The sequence below is a fragment of the Bombina bombina genome, chromosome 6 (genome assembly GCF_027579735.1).
Source record: "Bombina bombina isolate aBomBom1 chromosome 6, aBomBom1.pri, whole genome shotgun sequence".
NCBI classification, from domain to species: domain Eukaryota; kingdom Metazoa; phylum Chordata; class Amphibia; order Anura; family Bombinatoridae; genus Bombina; species Bombina bombina.
The window spans coordinates 332,869,304-332,893,997 of NC_069504.1; the positions used below are offsets into that span (position 1 = coordinate 332,869,304).

The window sequence follows — 24,694 nt, forward strand, 5'->3', positions numbered from 1 at the left end:
CGTTTGTCGAAATTCCTTAGTTGCCTGTAAGTAAAATTTTAGAGCACGGACTACATCCAGGTTGTGCAGTAGACGTTCCTTCTTTGAAGAAGGATTTGGGCATAAAGAAGGAACAACAATCTCTTGATTGATATTCCTGTTAGTAACTACCTTAGGTAAGAACCCAGGTTTAGTACGCAGGACTACCTTATCCGAATGAAAAATCAAATAAGGAGAATCACAAAGTAAGGCTGATAATTCAGAGACTCTTCGAGCCGAGGAAATAGCCATTAAAAATAGAACTTTCCAAGATAACAACTTTATATCAATGGAATGAAGGGGTTCAAACGGAACGCCCTGAAAAACATTAAGAACAAGGTTTAGACTCCATGGTGGAGCAACAGTTTTAAACACAGGCTTAATCCTGGTCAAAGCCTGACAAAAAGCCTGGACGTCAGGAACTTCTGACAGACGTTTGTGTAACAGAATGGACAGAGCTGAGATCTGTCCCTTTAATGAACTAGCAGATAAACCCTTTTCTAAACCTTCTTGTAGAAAAGACAATATCCTAGGAATCCTAACCTTACTCCAAGAGTAACCTTTGGATTCACACCAATATAGGTATTTACGCCATATCTTATGGTAAATCTTTCTGGTAACAGGTTTCCTAGCCTGTATTAAGGTATCAATAACTGACTCAGAAAACCCACGTCTTGATAAAATCAAGCGTTCAATTTCCAAGCAGTCAGCTTCAGAGAAGTTAGATTTTGATGTTTGAAGGGACCCTGTATCAGAAGGTCCTGTTTCAGAGGTAGAGACCAAGGTGGACAGGATGACATGTCCACCAGGTCTGCATACCAAGTCCTGCGTGGCCACGCAGGTGCTATTAGAATCACTGATGCTCTCTCTTGTTTGATTCTGGCAATCAATCGCGGAAGCAACGGGAAGGGTGGAAACACGTAAGCCATCCTGAAGTCCCAAGGTGCTGTCAGAGCATCTATCAGGACTGCTCCTGGGTCCCTGGATCTGGACCCGTAACGAGGAAGCTTGGCGTTCTGTCGAGACGCCATGAGATCTATCTCTGGTTTGCCCCAACGTCGAAGTATTTGGGCAAAGACCTCCGGATGAAGTTCCCACTCCCCCGGATGAAAAGTCTGATGACTTAAGAAATCCGCCTCCCAGTTCTCCACTCCCGGGATGTGGATTGCTGACAGGTGGCAAGAGTGAGACTCTGCCCAGAGAATTATCTTTGATACTTCCATCATAGCTAGGGAGCTTCTTGTCCCTCCCTGATGGTTGATGTAAGCTACAGTCGTGATGTTGTCCGACTGAAACCTGATGAACCCCCGAGTTGTCAACTGGGGCCAAGCCAGGAGGGCATTGAGAACTGCTCTCAATTCCAGAATGTTTATTGGCAGGAGACTCTCCTCCTGACTCCATCGTCCCTGAGCCTTCAGAGAATTCCAGACGGCACCCCAACCTAGAAGGCTGGCGTCTGTTGTTACAATTGTCCAGTCTGGTCTGCTGAATGGCATCCCCCTGGACAGATGTGGCCGAGAAAGCCACCATAGAAGAGAATTTCTGGTCTCTTGATCCAGATTCAGAGAAGGGGATAAGTCTGAGTAATCCCCATTCCACTGACTTAGCATGCACAGTTGCAGTGGTCTGAGGTGTAAGCGTGCAAAGGGTACTATGTCCATTGCCGCTACCATTAAGCCGATTCCCTCCATGCATTGAGCCACTGACGGGTGTTGAATGGAATGAAGGGTGCGGCAAGCACTTTGAAGTCTTGTTAGCCTGTCCTCTGTCAGGTAAATCTTCATTTCTACAGAATCTATAAAAGTCCCCAGGAAGGGAACTCTTGTGAGTGGAACGAGTGAACTTTTCTTTTCGTTCACCTTCCATCCATGTGAACTTAGAAATGCCAGCACTAACTCTGTATGAGACTTGGCAGTTTGAAAGCTTGAAGCTTGTATCAGAATGTCGTCTAGGTATGGAGCTACCGAGATTCCCCGCGGTCTTAGTACCGCCAGAAGAGCACCCAGAACCTTTGTGAAGATTCTTGGAGCTGTAGCCAATCCGAATGGAAGAGCCACAAACTGGTAATGCCTGTCTAGGAAGGCAAACCTTAGGTACCGATAATGATCTTTGTGAATCGGTATGTGAAGGTAAGTATCTTTTAAATCTACAGTGGTCATGTACTGACCCTCTTGGATCATAGGTAAAATTGTCCGAATAGTCTCCATCTTGAATGATGGAACTCTTAGGAATTTGTTTAGGATCTTTAAGTCCAGGATTGGTCTGAAAGTTCCCTCTTTTTTGGGAACCACAAACAGATTTGAGTAAAACCCCTGTCCCTGTTCCGATCGTGGAACTGGATGGATTACTCCCATTAACAAGAGCTCTTGTACGCAGCGTAGAAACGCCTCTTTCTTTGTCTGGATTGTTGACAATCTTGACAGATGAAATCTCTCTCTTGGAGGAGAGTATTTGAAGTCCAGAAGGTATCCCTGAGATATTATCTCTAGCGCCCAGGGATCCTGAACATCTCTTGCCCAAGCCTGGGCGAAGAGAGAAAGTCTGCCCCCCACTAGATCCGATCCCGGATCGGGGGCCCTCAATTCATGCTGTCTTAGGGGCAGCAGCAGGTTTCCTAGTCTGCTTGCCCTTGTTCCAGGACTGGTTAGGTTTCCAGCCTTGTCTGTAGCGAGCAACAGCTCCTTCCTGTTTTGGTGCAGAGGAAGTTGATGCTGCTCCAGCTTTGAAATTACGAAAGGAACGAAAATTAGACTGTCTAGTCTTGGTTTTGGCTTTGTCCTGAGGCAGGGCATGGCCTTTACCTCCTGTAATGTCAGCGATAATCTCTTTCAACCCGGGCCCGAATAAGGTCTGCCCTTTGAAAGGTATATTAAGCAATTTAGACTTAGAAGTAACATCAGCTGACCAGGATTTTAGCCACAGCGCCCTGCGTGCCTGAATGGCGAATCCTGAATTCTTCGCCGTAAGTTTAGTAAGATGTACTACGGCCTCCGAAATGAATGAATTAGCTAGTTTAAGGACTCTAAGCCTGTCCGTAATGTCGTCCAGAGTAGCTGAACCAATGTTCTCTTCCAGAGACTCAATCCAGAATGCCGCTGCAGCCGTGATCGGCGCAATGCATGCAAGGGGTTGCAATATAAAACCTTGTTGAACAAACATTTTCTTAAGGTAACCCTCTAACTTTTTATCCATTGGATCTGAAAAAGCACAGCTATCCTCCACCGGGATAGTGGTACGCTTAGCTAAGGTAGAAACTGCTCCCTCCACCTTAGGGACCGTTTGCCATAAGTCCCTTGTGGTGGCGTCTATTGGAAACATTTTTCTAAATATCGGAGGGGGTGAGAACGGCACACCGGGTCTATCCCACTCCTTAGTAACAATTTCAGTAAGTCTCTTAGGTATAGGAAAAACCTCAGTACTCGTCGGTACCGCAAAATATTTATCCAACCTACACATTTTCTCTGGTATTGCAACTGTGTTACAATCATTCAGAGCCGCTAACACCTCCCCTAGTAATACACGGAGGTTTTCCAGTTTAAATTTAAAATTTGAAATATCTGAATCCAGTCTGTTTGGATCAGAACCGTCACCCACAGAATGAAGTTCTCCGTCCTCATGTTCTGCCACCTGTGACGCAGTGTCTGACATGGCCCTAATATTATCAGCGCACTCTGTTCTCACCCCAGAGTGATCACGCTTTTAGCCAAAACCTCAGTCATAACAGTAGCCATATCCTGTAATGTGATTTGTAATGGCCGCCCAGATGTACTCGGCGCTACAATATCACGCACCTCCCTCTGAGCGGGAGATGTAGGTACTGACACGTGAGGCGAGTTAGTCGGCATAACTCTCCCCTCGTTGTTTGGTGAAATTTGTTCAATTTGTACGGATTGACTTTTATTTAAAGTAGCATCAATACAGTTAGTACATAAATTTCTATTGGGCTCCACTTTGGCATTGCAACAAATGACACAGGTATCATCCTCTGAATCAAACATGTTTAACACACTAGCAAATAAAATTGCAACTTGGAAATACAATTCAATTAGAATAATATTAAAACATACTGTGCCTTTAAGAAGCACAGAAGATCTATGACAGTTGAAAATTAATAAATTGAAACAGTTATAGCCTCAATCCTTGTAAACAACACAACTTTAGCAAAGGTTTAATCCCATTAGCAAAGATAACAAATTCTGAAAGCAGGAAACAAATTACAGAATAAACGTTTTTTTATCTCAGTCAAACTATAATTCTCACAGCTCTGCTGAGAGAAATTACCTCCCTCAAAATAAGTTTTGAAGACCCCTGAGCTCTGTAGAGATGAACCGGATCATGCAGGGAATACAATGAGTTGCTGACTGAAATATTTGATGCAGTAAAAGCGCCAAAAAAACGGCCCCTCCCCCTCACACACAGCAGTGAGGGAGAACAGAAACTGTCAGAAAAACAGATTAAGCAACTGCCAAGTGGAAAAATAGTGCCCAAACATTTATTCACTCAGTACCTCAGTAAATGAAAAAGATTTTACATTCCAGCAAAAACGTTAAACATAATCTCTAGTTATTAAACAGCTTTATGTATTTCTTACAGTGTAATTCTAGTGAAGTACCATTCCCCAGAATACTGAAGTGTAAAGTATACATACATGACATTATATCGGTATGGCAGGATTTTCTCATCAATTCCATTGTCAGAAAATAAAAACTGCTACATACCTCTATGCAGCTTCATCTGCCCGCTGTCCCCTGATCTGAAGTTTACCTCTCCTCAGATGGCCGAGAAACAGCAATATGATCTTAACTACTCCGGCTAAAATCATAACAAAAACTCTGGTAGATTCTTCTTCAAACTCTGCCAGAGAGATAATAACACACTCCGGTGCTATTTTAAAATAACAAACTTTTGATTGAAGATATAAAACTAAGTATAATCACCATAGTCCTCTCACACATCCTATCTAGTCGTTGGGTGCAAGAGAATGACTGGGAGTGACGTAGAGGGGAGGAGCTATATGCAGCTCTGCTGGGTGAATCCTCTTGCACTTCCTGTTGGGGAGGAGTAATATCCCAGAAGTAATGATGACCCGTGGACTGATCACACTTAACAGAAGAAACAAATGTAATTTGTCCTGTAACACTTTATTTTAGACTTAAACAAAATAGTTATATGCTTTGCAAATGTTTAACATTTCTTTATTTAGATTGAATTATTTGATACATATTTTCGCTGTGTTTCTAAGGCAGTTCTGAGTCAGATAGTTTAATTAGAGGTTTACTGTACATGTCTGTAGTGGAATGCATGGTTTGATGTATCTCAGCATTTTAGGAAATATACATTAAATATGAGTGAAAACTGCAATTAACTACTTCAAGTATGTAATTTTATGCTGTCAATGTGCGATTAACCAAAAGGAAAACAATACATAGCTAATGAACTAGAAATTTTGCTAAAAATACAATAAAGTATTTTGAATCAATTTAATTCACCACGAGAAAAGTCAAAAAATGAAATTAGACTGATTCTTTTATATAAGCACAGCATACAACAATCGCTGCATTGCAGAAAATGTGCACACAAAATAGTTCTAAAAGCATTTTAAACTGTTTTGTTTTTGTCAAAATTTGCTAAACACCTATTTATTATGTTTTTCTTATATATTTTGCTGCCCCCACCAGACTATTTTATAATGCCACTCAGCTGGCAAAATTTTCTGTAAAGCAATGTATACATATACACACACACACACATATATATATATATATATATATATATATATATATATATATATATATATATAGGTGTATTATTGATATGTTGACATGTTGAAATACAAATACTAAGATGCGCACGTAAAGGCGCGAAAATGAAATGGGTGTGAAAATATGGCGTCGGTAACGCACACCTGTGTAAAAAAATTTGCATGCTAACCCGTCGCATAAATATACGGCGGGTTGAACGCGCGCTGCGTGTGCATGAGAATTTTTGGTGCAAAAAATGATGAGCAAGGGGAGTAGTAATCTATCCCTGGGCCATACATATACATAGATAAACTCTTTAAAAAAAAAGTTATGAGTGTCTATATAAAAATACAAAATATAGTTACAACTAACAGCAGACAGCCAAACCAGGACTGAAACATATCAGCAGAGGTAATGGAATAGGAGTATAGCATCGATATGTAAAGGGAGGCAAAAAATGAATCCCTGCGACTGAATTTAAAGAGAGCGCATGAAAGATTTCCCGTGAGGCGAAAACATCATGTCATAAGGCAATACTCCCTTCACTTCCCTCTGACAAGCTCTGTACTCTGAGGGGCACCGGGCTTCAATATGCTCAGAATCGTCTTTCTCAGAAGAAATCAAGCACACCATGCTTCAACCACCTCGAACGGAGGCAAAGTTTAAAACTGAGGTATGAGTGAGTTGGGGGGGTTATAGGCTTTTGAGGTTTGGGAAACTTTGCCTCCTCCTGGTAGAAATGTATATCCCATAAGTAACAGCTTGTGGACTCTCGCTACCTATATGACAGAAACTGTATTGTCATACTGTTTTAAGGAATCATTTATATTATACCTTCGATGTAGGTGGCGATGCGGCTGTGAATATATTGCTGCAATCAGAGCAGCATTGACACCCACTGTAATGTATGGTAAGATGCCTCTCGATGATGCTGCCTTTAGACAGTACTGTTGGCTCTTTTAAAGGGACATAAAATCCAACATTTTTCTTTCATGATTCAGATAGAGAATGCAACTTTAAACAACATTCCAATTTACTTGTATCATCTAATTTGCTTCAGTGGCGTCACTAGAGTTGGTGTCACCCGGTGCGGTAAGTCATGGTGTCACCCCCCCCCCCCCAGAAAGCAGACACACACAAAAACACAGGCACACACACATACAAACACTCAGACACACTTAAAAACATACTCAGATGCACACACAAACACTCGGAAACACACTCAGACACACACACAAAAACACACACACAAAAACACTGAGACACACAAAAACTCAGACACACACTTACAAAATATGTAAACTGCACTGCATTAATAATAAAGCTCATGCCTAGAGCTGCTCCCTGGCTCAGCAGAGCATCAAATGAAAGATAAACAGAGAACTCTAAAATAAATCACTGAAGAAAAGGTTTAGGCACACAAACTATGAAAATTCTGCTCTCTGACTCTGTTCCAAGTCTGTCAGTGCACAGCCCCGGGCAGCGTGCCTACCGCTTCTTATGGCCAATCACCTCTGCACTCTGCCCACCCCCAGACCCCCGCCCGCCCTCCTACCTGTTCAGTGTGCACTTAGTGTACCGTAACCGTAATGGTCTGGTGGGCATCATACGTGGCTCCTTCACTTTAAAGACAGTCATGCGGTCAGGTGCCAGGCATCCCCTCATGATTTGCCAGTTCCCGTTTAGAGAGACAGCACAGCAGTGAGTGACTCCACTGCTCCACATCTCACTGAGCAGTGAGCACAGATAGGCAGGCAGGTTTAGGCTAGCAGCGCAACTTTGCAAGCCCCACGGCATGCCCACAACAATCATAGCGAAATTGGGCAGCATCATGCTGATGAAGGAGGCAAGACCTCCGAAAACGTTACAGAAATAAAAGTAACTTATTTATGAAAGTCCTGAGAGTGCATTTTCTTCTGGCTATATATATATATATATATATATATATATATATATATATATATATAGTGTGTATGTGTATATATATATTGTTTGTATGTGTGTATATATATATATATAAAAAAATATGGAATAGAACAAGTTCATGAAAATCATGGGCAGTAATCGTGATGCATCGCAGAATCGAATCGTTGACAGGATAATCGTAATCGATTCGAATCATGAGACCAGTGAAGATGCAAACCTCTATATGGCTGCCAAACTCCCCCCACCGTTACGTAGTAAGTGTCACTTTCAACGCATCCACCAATCATAATAGAATCCTCGGTTGGATTCTTAAGACTCGCTCACGGCAATTCAGATTCGCGCATGCGCAAACCTCTAGGACCCAAAAAAGAGGAATGTTATTTACTGCTTGCGACGGGACAGAAATTAAAATGGGCATGCTCATTAACCCCTTAGTGACCAGAGCACTTTTCCATTTTCTGTCCGTTTGGGACCAAGGCTATTTTTACATTTTTGCGGTGTTTGTGTTTAGCTGTAATTTTCTTCTTACTCATTTACTGTACCCACACATATTATATACCGTTTTTCTCGCCATTAAATGGACTTTCTAAAGATACCATTATTTTCATCATATCTTATAATTTACTATAAAAAAAATTATAAAATATGAGGAAAAAATGGAAAAAAACACACTTTTTCTAACTTTGACCCCCAAAATCTGTTACATATCTAAAACCACCAAAAAACACCCATGCTAAATAGTTTCTAAATTTTGTCCTGAGTTTAGAAATACCCAATGTTTACATGTTCTTTGCTTTTTTTGCAAGTTATAGGGCCATAAATACAAGTAGCACTTTGCTATTTCCAAACCATTTTTTTCCAAAATTAGCGCTAGTTACATTAGAACACTGATATCTTTCAGGAATCCCTGAATATCCCTTGACATGTATATATTTTTTTTTAGTAGACATCCCAAAGTATTGATCTAGGCCAATTTTGGTATATTTCATACCACCATTTCACCGCCAAATGCGATCAAATACAAAAAATTGTTCACTTTTTCACAAATTTTTTCACAAACTTTAGGTTTCTCACTGAAATCATTTACAAACAGCTTGTGCAATTATGGCATAAATGGTTGTAAATTCTTCTCTGGGATCCCCTTTGTTCAGAAATAGCACACATATATGGCTTTGGCGTTGCTTTTTGGTAATTAGAAGGCCGCTAAATGCCACTGCGCACCACAAGTGTATCATGCCCAGCAGTTAAGGGGTTAATTAGGGAGCTTTTAGGGAGCTTGTAGGGTTAATTTTAGCTTTAGTGTAGTGTAGTAGACAACCCCAAGTATTGATCTAGGCACATTTTGGTATATTTCATGCCACCATTTCACCGCCAAATGCGATCAAATTAAAAAAAAACGTAAAATTTTTCACAATTTTAGGTTTCTCACTGAAATCATTTACAAACAGCTTGTGCAATTATGGCACAAATGGTTGTAAATGCTTGTCTGGGATCCCCTTTGTTCAGAAATAGCAGACATATATGACTTTGGCGTTGCTTTCTGGTAATTAGAAGGCCACTAAATCCTGTTGCGCCTCACACGTGTATTATGGCTAGCAGTGAAAGGGTTAATTAGGGAGTTTGTAGTGAGCTTGCAGGGTTAATTTTAGCTTTAGTGTAGAGATCAGCCTCCCATCTGACACATCCCACCCCCTGATCCCTCCCAAACAGCTCCCTTCCCTCCCCCACCCCACAATTGTCCCCGCCATCTTAAGTACTGGCAGAAAGTCTGCCAGTACTAAAATAAAAGGGTTTTTTTTTAAAAAAATGAAATTTTTTTAGCATATTTACATATGCTACTGTGTAGGATCCCCCCCTTAGCCCCCAACCTCCCTGATCCCCCCCAAAACCGCTCTCTAACCCTCCCCTCTGCCTTATTGGGGGCCATCTTGGGTACTGGCAGCTGTCTGCCAGTACCCAGTTTACAATAAAAAGTGCTTTTTTTGGGGGGTTTTTGTTTTTTTCTGTAGTGTAGCTTCCCCCAACCCCCCAACCCCCCACCCCCCACAAACAAACCCCCACCACCTTGCTGATTGTTTAGATTTTATTTTTATTATATTTTTTATTTCCCCATTTTCTGCAGTGTAGCGGTTCCCACCCGCTCCCTCCCCGTGCACGCGCCCGCCCCCACCCTCCCGTGCACGCGTGCGCGCCCCCAGCCACCCCCGCCCACGATCCCGCCCCCCTTCAGATCCACATGGCCATCGATGGCCGCCACCCGCCTCCCGGTCCGGCTCCCACCCACCAACGCAGGTAGCCACCGATCTCCGGTGCAGAGAGGGCCACAGAGTGGCTCTCTCTGCACCGGATGGCTTACAAAGGTTATTGCAGGATGCCTCCATATCGAGGCATCACTGCAATAACCGGAAAGCAGCTGGAAGCGAGCAGGATCGCTTCCAGCTGCTTTCCACACTGAGGACGTGCAGGGTACGTTCTCAGGCATTAACTGCCTTTTTTCTGAGGACGTACCCTGCACGTCCTCAGTCGTTAAGGGGTTAACAAACTAATAGCGTTTCCTACATGAACGAGCATTCAATTCAGTAGAGATCAGGGACGAAGGAGGAGGGGGAGGAGTTTGGCGGCCATATCTACAGGAAGAAAACGTATGTGTTTTGGACGATTACTCCTATAACAGAGGTATTAAACATGGGATGCGGTGCAGGCGCATCTTCTTTTGTGGATCTAAGGTATGGGATTAAGTTGTGTCGGGTGTTGACTGTCCCTTTAAATAATTACAGAAACACAATGTTTAGCTTGGGAACTTTTTATCTGGCTATTCAGGGTTTTATATGTGAGGGAGAGACACATACATTGCAATATAATTTCTCTCTATGTCGGTGAGTTTTTGATCATCAGGCCCTTAGGGTCAATAAAGCAATGAGAGCCGCCATCTTGTTGCCTAGGTTTCCTTATCTCTTGAGACCAATTAGGAACAGTTATACATGGGCCACTAGATTGTGCAACCACTGCCTGTGAGGAATGTAGCAGTTATAAGTCAGGAGTCTGCACTTCCATGTCTACCAGGAATTATAAAGCCCAACATTTTCACAATTAAATTACAACAAAAAAAGACAAAATAATTAAATTACATTGCAAAGCTTGTTTTTTTTTTTATTTTTTTACTACATATAATTGAGTATTTCATAGTAGAAACTCAAGGTGTTTAATGTCCCTTTAACTGTTTGGGAAATTGCTCTTTTATGTTTACTATTAATTAGAAAAAATTGTTTTTTCCAATTGAAACCATCACCCATTATTCCTATGAGCATATCTATTCAATGCGATGAGCCTTCAGAAAGAGCAGACCTGCTCATTATCTCTCTATGCATAAAGGTCAATGCTTTTTATTATGGGTGGTGCTTTCAATAAGATACTATGCAGCTGGTATAAATTAAGGTGGAACAATTAAAATACATTTTCTTTTTAACTTGAAAATACTAATTTACCCTGTTTCTCACAGTTAAAATAATATGAAATGTGTGAAACCTCACACAATACATAGATATAATATTTTAATGTTTAAATTAACTATTAAACCTCACATTAGCAAGTTAAAACATATGTAAGTTCCTACGTGTTAGAAAGAATGATGTCAGCCATTAACAAAAATACACTGAACTACTGCACATAATCTAATCGCTCAGTGGCACATCTTCAGGCAACCTAATCTTTTAATGTGCACCCATGGTTTTCAAAGAACAGTAATTGCAAGTTGTCTTACAAGCAATCATCTCATCAAACGAAAGGAGGGTTTAGATAGTTCAGGAACCAGACACCTGGCATAACCAATCCGTATACTGGCAGTCAATAAAACTGAAAATGACTCACAGTACGCCATGCTCAAGAAAAGTGCCAATTATTGCCCTTTTTTATTCATTTTTTTACCATTTCTTTTAGTGCATGTTTATATTTTTATATCTCAACTTTGTATTTTTATATCTCAACTTTGATTTTGTTGCAGATATTTTAGGAATGGCAAATACAGTGGTTATGAAATGAATGGGCTTTGGGGTATAATTACTCCTTGAATAAGTATCTACCATAAATATGAGACTCTGCATTTATTTGACAGCAGACTGACAACTTAAATGCTCTTAAATTCTGCATAGCTGAAGCCCTCTTTCAGAGCACATGAATGAATATACAATATAGCTGCTGTAACAAAAGAACAAGTCATTAACTTAAGTGGTGTTAAGCCCAGTGCTTATCACAGGAATAATTTGTTGACAGGTAATAGTGACAGAACGTAGTTACAGATACACTTGCAAAATCACAGCTTCTTTACATTACATTATTTCGATTAGAGTAACTATGTTAGTCCACTAATTAATACGTACAGTACAAATCCCCAAATCTAGACGTTTTCATTAGGCGTATGCATTCGGAGGTTTTGGGTGCAAACAAACACGGAAGCCGGTGGCTGTAGCAGCATTTAGCTATTTTCAACGCCAGATATCTTCTTGTGAAAGAGCAACATACTATGGTCTGGATTTGTACGTGAGTGGCAGAATTCTGCATTCGTTTGTATCCAAAACCTCAAAATGCACATGTACTTTTTTCATGAAGAATTTTTTTATTTAAATAAAATGATTTAAAATTACAGTTTCCCCCGCTAGTAAATCCCAATCTTCATTTTCTGTGTCTTTGGTTTGGTTAACTTTCTGATTACAGTACTGTACTATCTTTCAGAGGGTACAAAAGCATTAACAATGATATAAAACTAATTTATGTATAAGCTGTAAATATAGCCTAAATGACATAAGATGTTGTTTACACTTGGTCCCATACCCGCTACAAGCTGTCCCATTTTACAGATGCAAATATACAAATATTCTGAAATGAGAACCTTTTCTAGTCCAAAGCAGTTTGGATAAAGGGTTTTTGTACCTGTAAAACATTTTGGACCAGATTACAAGTGGAGCACTATTTAACACTCCCGCTTGTTAACCTGACAAGTGCAAAAAGCCAAAGTTAGAATATTGTGTGTGCGTCCATGTATTCTCCCATATAAGTCAATGGTCAAAAAAAGTGGGGGGAAAACCCCCACCTCTCGTGCAAACCCATTCGCATATTCTCATATGTGCCAACCCGACGTGAAAATATGAATATTTTCCATTCCAATGTTTTTCACATCTGTTATATTTATTTCTACATATATCTTATGGGTTTTTTTTGGTGCAATATATATCCATACCTATAACTATACATGATTATATATAGGTTTATATGTTAAGATTATATATATATATATATATATATATAAATAAATAAAACAACAAGGAGGATTTCCCTAATGCACAATTCCCAGACCGATAAAAATGTCCATTGAACCTGGCACTACACAAGCACTTTACTCAGGATTAAATGTAACAAATCATACCTTTATTGTTGGTGTTACAAACAAACACTCGGCAAACATATGCATAGTGACTACCAGGAGACACAGGTATTAGTGGAGTGTGACGTCATCTGACGCGTTTCACGCCCTTCTGGCACTTTGTCATATATATATAGGAATATCTATTTAGAAATACTTTGAACATATTCTGCTATAGTGTCTCTCATACACTCCTGCCATTGTCTTTTTTAGCGTGTTATCCAGCGTCTGTAGCTGGTTAAAATCTTTTTAACCTTGTTTTTTCAATAAAGGATACTTTTTATTTATAAGAAACCCTCGTTGCAGTGCCTGCTTTCTTCTTGTATTCTGGACTTGGACTTGTGGCTTGGTTTCGCCACAGCTACGGCACTCCGTTTTCCTGGTGGGTTGAACTTGTAATCTGTCAGACCGGTGTCATTTCCGGTCTCTTAGCCGGTTCCACGGCTGTTGCCAGTCACGCCACACGCCTCACAGCATCAACTCATTGGAATATGAAATATTTACAGTAATTACATAGTTAAACCTTTATTAAATATGAATATTGCACAAATAAGCTTTTACATGTTTTCATCTACTTAACTGCAAAGGGCTCCAATGCACTTTTATATATATGTCTATATATGCTTACATATGTATTTGTGTTTATATGTGAATATGTCTGTAAATAGATATATACAAATATAAATACATAAATACATATGTACAAAGATATATATATATATATAAAACATACATATCCATCTTTAGAGATGTATATGTATGTATGTCTAAAAACCTTTTGCCTGCCTTTTTTCTAACACCTGAGACCTCATGTCTTTGAGCCCTTATACCTTTTGTGTGCAATATTTCTTTTAATAATTTGTGTTAGATAGTGTTGTTATGAGTGTAACTAATTCCTTTGTCATGTATTTTGTGCAATCGTGTTTACTTTCAACTCGTAATACCAGCGGTAAATACAACGAGCGCAAAATATCTGCAATAAACCCCTTATTGCTCATGTGGAAATGTTTGCGCTCCACTCGTAATCTGGTCCTTTAATGGTGTACAATACATTGGATTCTCTCTACAGCATAAACGTTTTGTAATCTAATGCTGTGGGAGTGGTCATTATCAGCCAGTGGGTTTGTGTCTCACAGGTCAGATTGTAACATTAAATCTAACAAAAAATATATATAAATATATCTGGAACCTATTTAAATAATTTCCTTTAGAATTGTTTTTTTTTTTTTTTTAGTTTAATGCTTCTTTAACTTAGGGCTTGGTAAATCCCAAGTAGCCAAGGAACCATTGTTTTACATATAGATACATAAAATGCCAATGTTCAGCCCCTACAAAGTGTTTTGCTGACCATTCAATGTTCATGCTGTTTGAAATACATTTGCTATCCCCTCAGTTATCATAAATTCCATGATTCAGAACAAGATATCATGATCTCAAGTTAAAGTTTAGCATATGGCTACCCTACAAACTAATTAGGGATAGGAAAGTCAAAATGAAACTTGCATGATTCAGATAGAGCATGTATTTTTAAGACACTTTTAAATTCACTTCTATTTTCAATGTTCTTTGTTTTCTTGGTATCCCTTGTTGAAAAATAATACACACATATCTTATACTAGAGGGAGCTAGCTGCTGATTGGTGCCTGCACACATGTGTTGAGCTAGCTGCCAGTAGTGCAATACTGTTCCTTCAGCAAAGGATAACAAGATAATGAAGCACATTTGATAATAGAAGTAGATTGGAAAGTTGTTTAAAATTGTATGTTCTATCCAAATCATAGAAGAAAATGTTGGGGTTTCCTGTCCATTTAAGCTGACATTTTAGAGGAATTGTGGGGAGATTTGGAGAAATAGTAATATTTAAAGGAATGGTAAAGCTAGTTATTTTAGGCTATGTAATGCATATTCCAAAACATCTGAAACAACTGCTACAGTTTATTACTCCTGAGCACTCCAGCAGCAGACCCACAAGATGCCATACTGCCTGCCCCACAGGCTAAACAAAGGTTGTACCCGCTGCTCTCATACAGTCTATGGATTCTAGGTGGTATACAGAGCACAGTGTATGTGCTTTATTTAGCTTATTGGGTGAGAGATCATGCCATCTAATTGGATGTACCTCCTGTCTCATTAAAAAAGAAGAAAAATGTAGGCATCATAAAGGGTTGGGTAGCAAAGCCTAGCAAGTAGATCATTATGGGGTCCAAAAACTTAATTTAATAATTGTTTCGTTTGTTGTAGAGGTAAGCATTAAAAGGACAGTGTACTTTAACCCCATTGGCCAAACAGACATACCTTTACATCACACAAAAAAAGGGTCTTAAGGACCCTAGTGACGCAATGGTACGTTTGTGCTGTTTAGCCTCCTTTTAAGGGGATCCCCATATTGCAGCTCCCTCCTGCAGCCCAGAACTTGTCTCGCAACTGAGGCAGCATCTCCAGCATCTGTCAGAGCCCAGGGCAGTCACATGATCGCTGTGATAGTAAATCACAGCGATCATAGTTACGGTACAAAACAGTAACCGTAAGAGTGGGTGGCCCAGCGGTGGAGAAGGGAGGGAGGAGGATGGAGGGCGTTACCGTATGCTAAAGGAACAAAGTTTGGAAATGAGAGGGAGGGATGGGACGCTACACTACAGAAAATATGTCAAATCAGATTGGCGGTGCTACAAACTGATCACAGGGAGGGGGTGGAGGGAGGATCACTACTCCACAGCAAAAACAGTAAAGAAAAAAAAAAAAAGAAAGAAAATACTGTAAACTGGGTACTGGCAGTCATCTGCCAGTACCTAAGATGACCCCGCTACTAGTGGGAGGGTTAGAGAGCTGTTTGGGAGGGTTCAGGGAGGTGGGAGAATTAAGGAGGGATCCGTACACTGCAGGATTTTTTTTTCTTTAAAAAAGCCCTAAACTGCATACTGGCCATACCTAAGGTGTTGTTGAGGAGTGTGTGGTGGTGGGGGGGAAAGCTGTTTGGGAGGGTTTAGGGAGGTGGGAAGTGTCAGGGGCCCCATTACATATGCGTGGGTTTTGTATCCTATATACAGCGTCGCATATAAATGTGGCACGTATATTTCACCTGTCGCCCGCAATTTTTACTCCCATAGGCTAACACAGGACCGCGTCGCAAATCGGTATCCAATATTCAGTCCAAGGACTTATGTGGCGAAAATGGAGAAATCTTACTCCATTTTTACCTCGCCATAAAAGGCAGCCGTAGCAAGCCTTGCACTGAGTATGGGAGCACCGTAACTCCCGAAAATGCCTGCAAAAATAAACTAACACCTAACGCATACGCAACGTCTATCTACCTGTCAACCATAATCCCCCACTGCAATAACTAATAAAGTGTATTAATCCCTATATCCGCAATCAAACCCACACCGCAAGTAATATTTAAATTATTAACCCCTAAATCCGCCAACCCCGACATTGCAAACTATCTATTAAAACTATTAACCCCTAATCCGCCATTAACCCACAACGCAAACTACCTATTAAAACTATAAACCCCTAAACCGCCAAAGCCCACAATGCAATAAACCTAACTCTCCCTAAATGAACCCAAATTACCTAATTTACAAAAACTAAAGTTACTATTAAATTAAAAAAAACTAACACTACTTTAAAAATAAAAATAAACTAAGTATAAATTAAAGGGACAGTCTAATCAAAATTAGGTTGGGGGGGTTAGGTTAGGGGTTAGGTTTATTGCATTGTGGACTTTGGCGGTTTAGGGGTTAATACTTTAATAGGTTTATTGCATTGTGGGTTAATGGCAGATTAGGGGTTAATAGTTTTAATAGGTAGTTTGCGATGTTGGCGGATTTAGGGGTTAATAATTTAGTTATTACTTGCAGTGTGGGTTTGATGGCGGATATAGAGGTTAATAGTTTAACTAGGCTTATTGCGTTGTGGGGGGGTTGTCAGTTTAAGGGTTAATACATTTATTATTAGTAGTGAGAGGGGGGGATTGCGGATATAGGGGTTTTTACGTGTTGGGCATATTTTTGGGAGGCGTGTTAGACTGTTACTGGAGATTTGATATTTTCTTTACTTTCTTAGGCGCCGGCAGTCACTGGCAACTCCAGAAATTTGTATTTACACTAATTTCTGGACATCGCTAGTTTATCAGACTTAAGGCACTTTATGAACTGCCGGCGGGGTTTATGTAATACCCCGATGTGCGAGGTGAAATTACGGGTGGTGCAGGTTGCAGCGCTTGCGCTAAAGCCTGCGCCGTATATGTAATCTTGCCCCAGGTGGGGGGAATCCCTGCATTACAATACTATTACCCTTACCAGCTAACTAATTAACCCCTTCACTATCAGGAATTTCAGAAGTATGGTGCACAGCTGCAAATAGTGGCCTTCAATTGCCAAAAAACTAATTGCAAAGTCATGCATGTCTACTATTTTAGAACAAAGCAGACCACAGAGAAGCTTTTACAACCATTTGTCTTATGACTGCAAATTTGTGAAAAAGTTAAAAAAAAATGTATATAAGTGCATTTAACGGCAAAATAGTGGCATGAAATATATCAAAATAGGCCTAGATCGATACCTTGGATTGTCTATTTAAAAAAATAATATATATATATATATATATATATATATATATATATATATTATATTATATAGGTAAATAAAAAAAGACTATATTTTTGTTGAAATGAAGTGATAGCTAAAAATTCTCCAGTACTTTGGGCAAGTTTTTCTCTGAAATTCCCAGTACTGAAGAGGTTAAAAATGGTTTCCCCTTAATGTGTTTCTGATGACTTGTTAAACTATGTTGCTTGATGAAACCACAACCCATTAAAATGGTCTGAGCTTGCAGGGATAGCATACGGCCAAACACACACACACTCTGGGAGTGTAAATTCTTCAGCAAATTAATGTTTACAAAGCTTTAATGTAGCCAAAAAAAGTAATCAGAAACACATTAAGGGAAAAACAATTTTACAGTATACTGTCCCTTGAAGTACTGGACCATCAGCTAAAAGATTAATATGCATTTGCTTTAGAGGGGATATGAAGTATGTCGTTCAGCGATTTGGAGTCATTTCTGTCTGGCTTCATCTCATACATCCCAGACTCATGATATGACAATATCCTGTATCAAATGGAAATTGTTCTGTAACATTTCAGCAAAACGCAGGAGTTGCTGTTTATGTGAAAACGTCATTTTTGTCAGCCTGTGAAGTCAGTAGAATAAAGGGACATGAAGCCCACGTTTTTTTTCTTTCATGATTTAGTAAGTTATTATATTATTATTATTATTATTATTATTATTATTATTATTATTATTATTATAATATTATTATTGGCCTTAGAAAGTAATGTTCATGTGGCCAGTAGTATTTGCTGAACATATCAAGTTGGCATACGATTTCTTTAAAATATGGGCAATATTTTCTGCATTTGTGATAAGTTGCAGTGCAATAATCACTACTATAAACTATGCAGTATGCATTTCAGTATTTCTTGAGCACATTGTTTAAAGGCAAATTACAAGAAAGGCAGGCAAAATATATCATTAATGTATATTGCATATTGTTTACAATGCTAAATTAATGTGACAGTAAAGGCAAATTAAAGGTAAATGATTTAGATAGAGCATGCTATTTTAAACAACTTTCCAATTTATGTCTATTATAAAATGTGTTTTATTCATTTGGTTTCCTTCATTAAAGAGTATAACTAGGTAGAGTCAGGAGCAGCTATGCACTGCTGGAGACTGGCTATTGCTTGATGGCTACAAGTATATGCCTCTTGTCATTGGCTCATCATCATTTTAAAGCTAGCTCCCAGTAGTCCATCGCCGCTTCTGAGCCTACTCCTCAGCAAAGGGTACCAAGGGTAGAGAGCAAATATAAGTAAAATATGGAAAGTTGTTTAAAAACTGCATGCCCTGTCAATCATAAAAGTTTAATTTTGACTTTACTGTCCCTTTAAACATATTACTAGGGAATTTTGTATTTTGTGTAATATATAGTGTAGGTTGTTGACAAAGATAAATTCCTCCAATTACAGTTGATAAAGAACACTATGAAAAGTGAGAATAGTAGCACTTCAAGAGGTATAAATCAATAGCAGCTAAGCCTTAGTCAGAAATAGTGAAGTAGAGCAACAGGATATTAGTCTGTTCAGCCTATAGCTATTCACATATCAGGAGTCAACAGCTCCTCAACAGCGTCTTTCATTCATCATTTTACGTATTTATGCATCAGAATGCAGCTGTAACAAACTGATTTTGTTTATAAAATACACAATGAGAGTAACTGTAGTATAAATTAAACATGATCATAAAACAGAACTTTAAGCCCTAGAGTACAAAAATCATGACGAGTCTGCTATCTTATTATTTATATAACTATCCTTGTTTTTAATAGGATGCACCACTCAAGTTATTGCAATTAAGAAAGTGTCAATCATCCATAGCCAAAATAGAATTGTTTTCCGCTGGTCCTAGGGCCCCCCTCTAACCGTATTCTCTAACTGTAACTTTAACAACCATTTTTCAACAAATATTTTTAAACATGTTTTTAAGTTTTTTTTATTTGTTCATTTTACTTTAATGTCCCTTGAGAAGCAAATAAAGAATAAACAGTATTGGAAGCATTTGTATTATTAAATAATACATTTTCTTACTGATATTAGAAAAAATAAATAATACGTAGATTTATATCCTCTAGTATTTCTGACTGTACAGCAGCATCTGTGATGTGCAAAGTGGATACAATACAATGCCATAGTGTGTTTAGTTTTGTAATGTTTATAGGAGACACTGAGTATAAACCGCAATACCAGAGAAAAGCACAATGTCCCACTGAGTTAGTCTATTTGCAGGCAACTACAAAAGATGTACAAATGATTTCTTAGAAATCCTTTAGTTAACAAAAATACATATTCTGCTAAAACTAATTTATACTAAAATTGCTGGAATAAAGAAAACAGATGATTTATGATCTATGTGATGGAAAAAGAACAAAAACGTACAAAGTTACAGACGTGGTGCACTGCTCTAATTTAGTTTAACAAATATCAGCAAAACTACATATAAACAGTTTAGATTGTTCTTTTAAAATAATCTGACTCTCTCTTATGAGAAGCTAACAAACACATGATAACAAAACACAAGGAATCTTTATGGAAACTAACCTAAACATAAATGAATTCTACCCAGGGTAAACATATCTTGCATGCAAGGACAGCTTTAAAAGCACATGAAATCCAAAATAGTACTCTCCTGATTCAGATAGATTGTACAATTTTAAACAGCTTTCTACGTTTATCTTATTTGCTTCATTCTCTTGGAATCCTTTGTTGAAGATGCAGTAATGCACTACTGGGATCTAGTGGAAAGCCAATGACAAGAGACATTTATATGCAGCCACCAATCAGCAGCTTCTGAGTCGATCTAGGTATACTTTTTAACAAAGGATACAAAGATAATGAAACAAATTAGATAAAAGATATAAACTGGAAAGTTATTTGAAATTGCACACTCTGAATCATTAAAGATAAAAAAATAGGTTTAATGTCCCTTTAAAGTGACATTCCAATGCTAAAATAGCATGCTCTAATTCATAAGTGCACATATTTAACACTCACAAAGGGGTTAAACCCATAGTTTAAGTACGCATCAAAAGCACAAATACTGTAGCTTGTGGTTTGTTCTGTGGGGTTTTACTACTGGGGTTACCCCTTTGCTAAAGTTAGTTATTAGGGTCACTAATGCACAATTTAGATGTTCTAATAAACTAGTATTATTTCTATTTGTCATACAAAGATGATATATTATAGTGGTAAACTTTTTTAGATGTATAAGAAATGAGCACTGAGAAGTAACAATTTTTTATAATGTTCTTATAAGTCAATTTCACTAAATAGTTTCCTCTTGGTCAGCTAAGGACTGGTACGAAACTATTTTGCATTTTGCTTTCAAGATAACAAAAGACAAGATGTCGCTGACAGCCAGGAGACGGATGTGATAACACTTAAAGGGACGTCAAATTCAAAATGAAACTTTCATGGTTCATACATTTTTAAGAGACTTAATTTATTTCTATCATCAAATTTACTTTGTTCTGTTGATATTATTTGTTGAAAAACATAGCAAGGGTGGCCTCAGGACCTGTAACAGTGCATTACTGGCAGCTAGCTAGTTATTGGTGTCTATGCACATATGCTTCATCACTGGCTAACTAGATATCAGCTAGCTCCCAGTAATGTATTGCTGCTCTGAAGTTAACTTTAATTATTTTTGTAACCCCTTTGCAGGAGTTAAACATGCTCTTCATGCACTTATCCTTTGTTAAAACGCAGGAAGGTAAGTTCAGAAGCGTGCACGTGTCTGCAGCACTCTATGGCAGCAGTTTTGCAGAAATGTTATACATTAGCAAGTGCACTAGATGGCAGCACTTTTTCTTGTCATGTAAGGCTCCAGACATGTTGCATGCTACCTATCTAGAAATCTCTTCAACAAAGAACAACAAGAGATGGAAGCAAATTTGATCATGGAAGTAAATTGGAAACATATTTAAAATGATATTCTCTATTTGAATCATGAAAGAAAAAATGTTAGGTTTCATGTCCCTTTAAGAACAACTGTACAGTCCCTCAGTAGGGATAGACATGTACATATGTATTTAATATATACGTGATAACTTACAATCTAACATCGAGAAATGACGCAATCGTGCTCTTAATATCATTGTTTTATGTCAGACTTGCAATCTACTTACAGTTATAGAAATGTGGCAGACATCCCATACTGTTCAGTGAGAGTGAGGTTTGGAACTCATGGTCTGTACAGTGAGAGTGAAGTTTGGAACTCATGGTCTGTACAGTGAGAGTGAGGTTTGGAAATCTCGATCTGTTCAGTGAGAGTGAAGTTTGGAACTCATGGTCTGTACAGTGAGAGTGAAGTTTGGAACTCATGGTCTGTACAGTGAGAGTGAAGTTTGGAACTCATGGTCTGTACAGTGAGAGTGAAGTTTGGAACTCATGGTCTGTACAGTGAGAGTGAAGTTTGGAACTCATGGTCTGTACAGTGAGAGTGAAGTTTGGAACTCATGGTCTGTACAGTGAGAGTGAAGTTTGGAACTCATGGTCTGTACAGTGAGAGTGAAGTTTGGAACAAATGGTCTGTACAGTGAGAGTGAGGTTTGGAACTCATGGTCTGTACAGTGAGAGTGAAGTTTGGAACTCATGGTCTGTACAGTGAGATTGAGGTTGAGAAATCTCGATCTGCTCAGTGAGAGTGAGGTTTGGACATCACTTAGCGGATTCCCAATGTACAGAGTAAGAACTGTTAAAACCCTGCATTGAAAATAATCTCCTGCACTGTTCTTGATTTTAAATTAATATATCACCAAAGTGGAAAAATAAGTTTATTTAACAAAGTGAAAAAAAACAAAAAAACTTTTAACCTACATGCGCTATCAAAAAAACCCATTGGGGCCTATCTATCAAGCTCCGAATCGAGCTTGATGGCCCGTGTTTCTGGCGAGCCTGCAGGCGGACAGGGTTATGGAGCAGCGGTCTTGGTGACATTGCCGCAATTCAACCCGATCGAGTACGATCGGGTTGATTGACCCCCCTGCTGGCGGCCCATTGGCCGCGAGTCTGCAGGGGGCGGCATTGCACCAGCAGCTCTTGTGAGCTGCTGGTGCAATGCTGAATATGGAGAGCGTATTGCTCTCCGCATTCAGCGAGGTCTGGCAGACCTGATCAGCACTGTCGGATTAGGTCCGCCAGACTTTGTTAAATAGGGGCCATTGTCTCTTCCTGTTCATCCCCATATTTTAATTTTTTTTTTTTTGAGTTTTGATATGTCTTTGAAAGGAAAATGAAATCAATGAATTAACAAAGAAAAATTAAATGCACCGGGATATGCCAATATATATGACAGTCCTTTTGCAAAGCAAAAAAAAAATTGTCTCTTCCTGTTCATCCCCATATTTTACATTTTGTGTTTGAGTTTTGATATGTCATTGAAAGGAAAATGAAAGCAATGAATTAACAAAGAAAAATTAAATGCACCGGGATATGCCAAAGACAGTCCTTATGCAAAGCAAAAAAAAATTGCAATTCAAAGGAACGGTAAAGAGGTACCTTGGTCACGCTGTTGTTCCTCAACAAGGGACACTGGGGTCTCAGAGGGTAGGTAAACATTTGTAGAAGAGTATTTCTGTCTGGGCACTGCACAAAATAAAGCAAAGGTTTGCCACCAGACATTGCCATTGAGATAAAATCAGTCATTTATATGAAATTCTTTAAAAGTGTAACAACTTACAATGAGCGTGTATACCAAACAAGTTGTGACGTCATCTGACTGCTTCATGCCCGACTGGTGCTTTATCAAAGACGACAGTGTCTGGTGGCATATCGTTGCTTTATTTTGTGCAATACCCAATCAGAAATACTCTTCTACAAAAGACAGTCCTTACCCAGACTAAAGTGCCTTGTGAGCTTGGTGTAGGGTAGTCGACACTTTATGGGTGGCTAAAGGAAGAGTCCAAGCTATGGGAATCGATCTTGGATTTGGATGAGACTGAGGGACTGCAAAGGAAATCAACAGCACAGAGAACAATTTGGATATGGCAGTGTTCATATGGTTCACACAGGAAAGGGCAGAAGGTACGTACATTTCAGGGGACTGCTTTTGCCTCAAGATTAATCTGCTGCATATGTGCCTGAACAGATGGCACAAAATGCTTATGAAACCATCCTTAAAATATGCCCAACGTCATCTAAGCATTTTTGCTGTTGTTGTAAATAAAGGCTAGTGTGTTTATATGTTTGTTATGAAAGCAGTGAAGGGACTTTGGCTTCCCAATGCAGAGTGGATTCAGTTTGTGTAAACCTGCTTTTTTCACACAAAAATGCAAAGTAACAGGATCCTTCATCTGCTTGATACCTTCTGCCTTTTGCTCATCAGTTTTGCAAACGTGCAAGTACGTGTCTGTAAGCATTTTATAACAGACCCCCGTTTATATGTGGCCAAAAAGGGTCCTCTTTACTTACAATGTGGCCAAATTTTTGGACCCTAAGGATCATGTTATCTTGAGTCACCAGTGTAGTTTTGTAGGGTCAATAAGGCAAAATAACATCGTCTAACAAATTAAAGCATGTCCTTTTTGCATTAGCATGTCCCTTTAACTTAAAGGGACATAACACCCATATGCTAAATCACTTGAACGTGATACAACATAACTGTAAAAAGATGACAAGAAAATATCACATGAACATCTATATGTTACAAAAGAAGATATTTTACCTCAAAATTCAGCTCACAATAGTAAGTGCTCTTTGAACAGCTATCCTTCAGCTACTGTCAGCTGCATGTTGAAGAAAAAAACAAACAAACAACAACAACAACCCACAGCCCGAGGAAGCAAATAAACAGGGAAGAATGTAAGCCAGGAAACTAAAGGAAGCGTATAAATAAATCCTATTTATTTAAAGGGACACTCAGGTTAAATTAAATTTTCATGATTCAGATACAGCATGTAATTTTAAACAACTTTCCAATTTACTTCCATTAAAAAAAATGTGCACAGTCTTTTATATTTACAATTTTTGAGTCA

The 24,694-nt window shown here is 38.9% G+C and overlaps 1 protein-coding gene across 2 annotated transcripts in view; it reads right to left on the minus strand.

Annotated features, from left to right (window-relative positions):
- CHST11 (carbohydrate sulfotransferase 11) overlaps nucleotides 1-24,694 on the minus strand; it is a 469,189-nt gene that overhangs the window by 155,068 nt on the left and 289,427 nt on the right. The window lies entirely within an intron of this gene.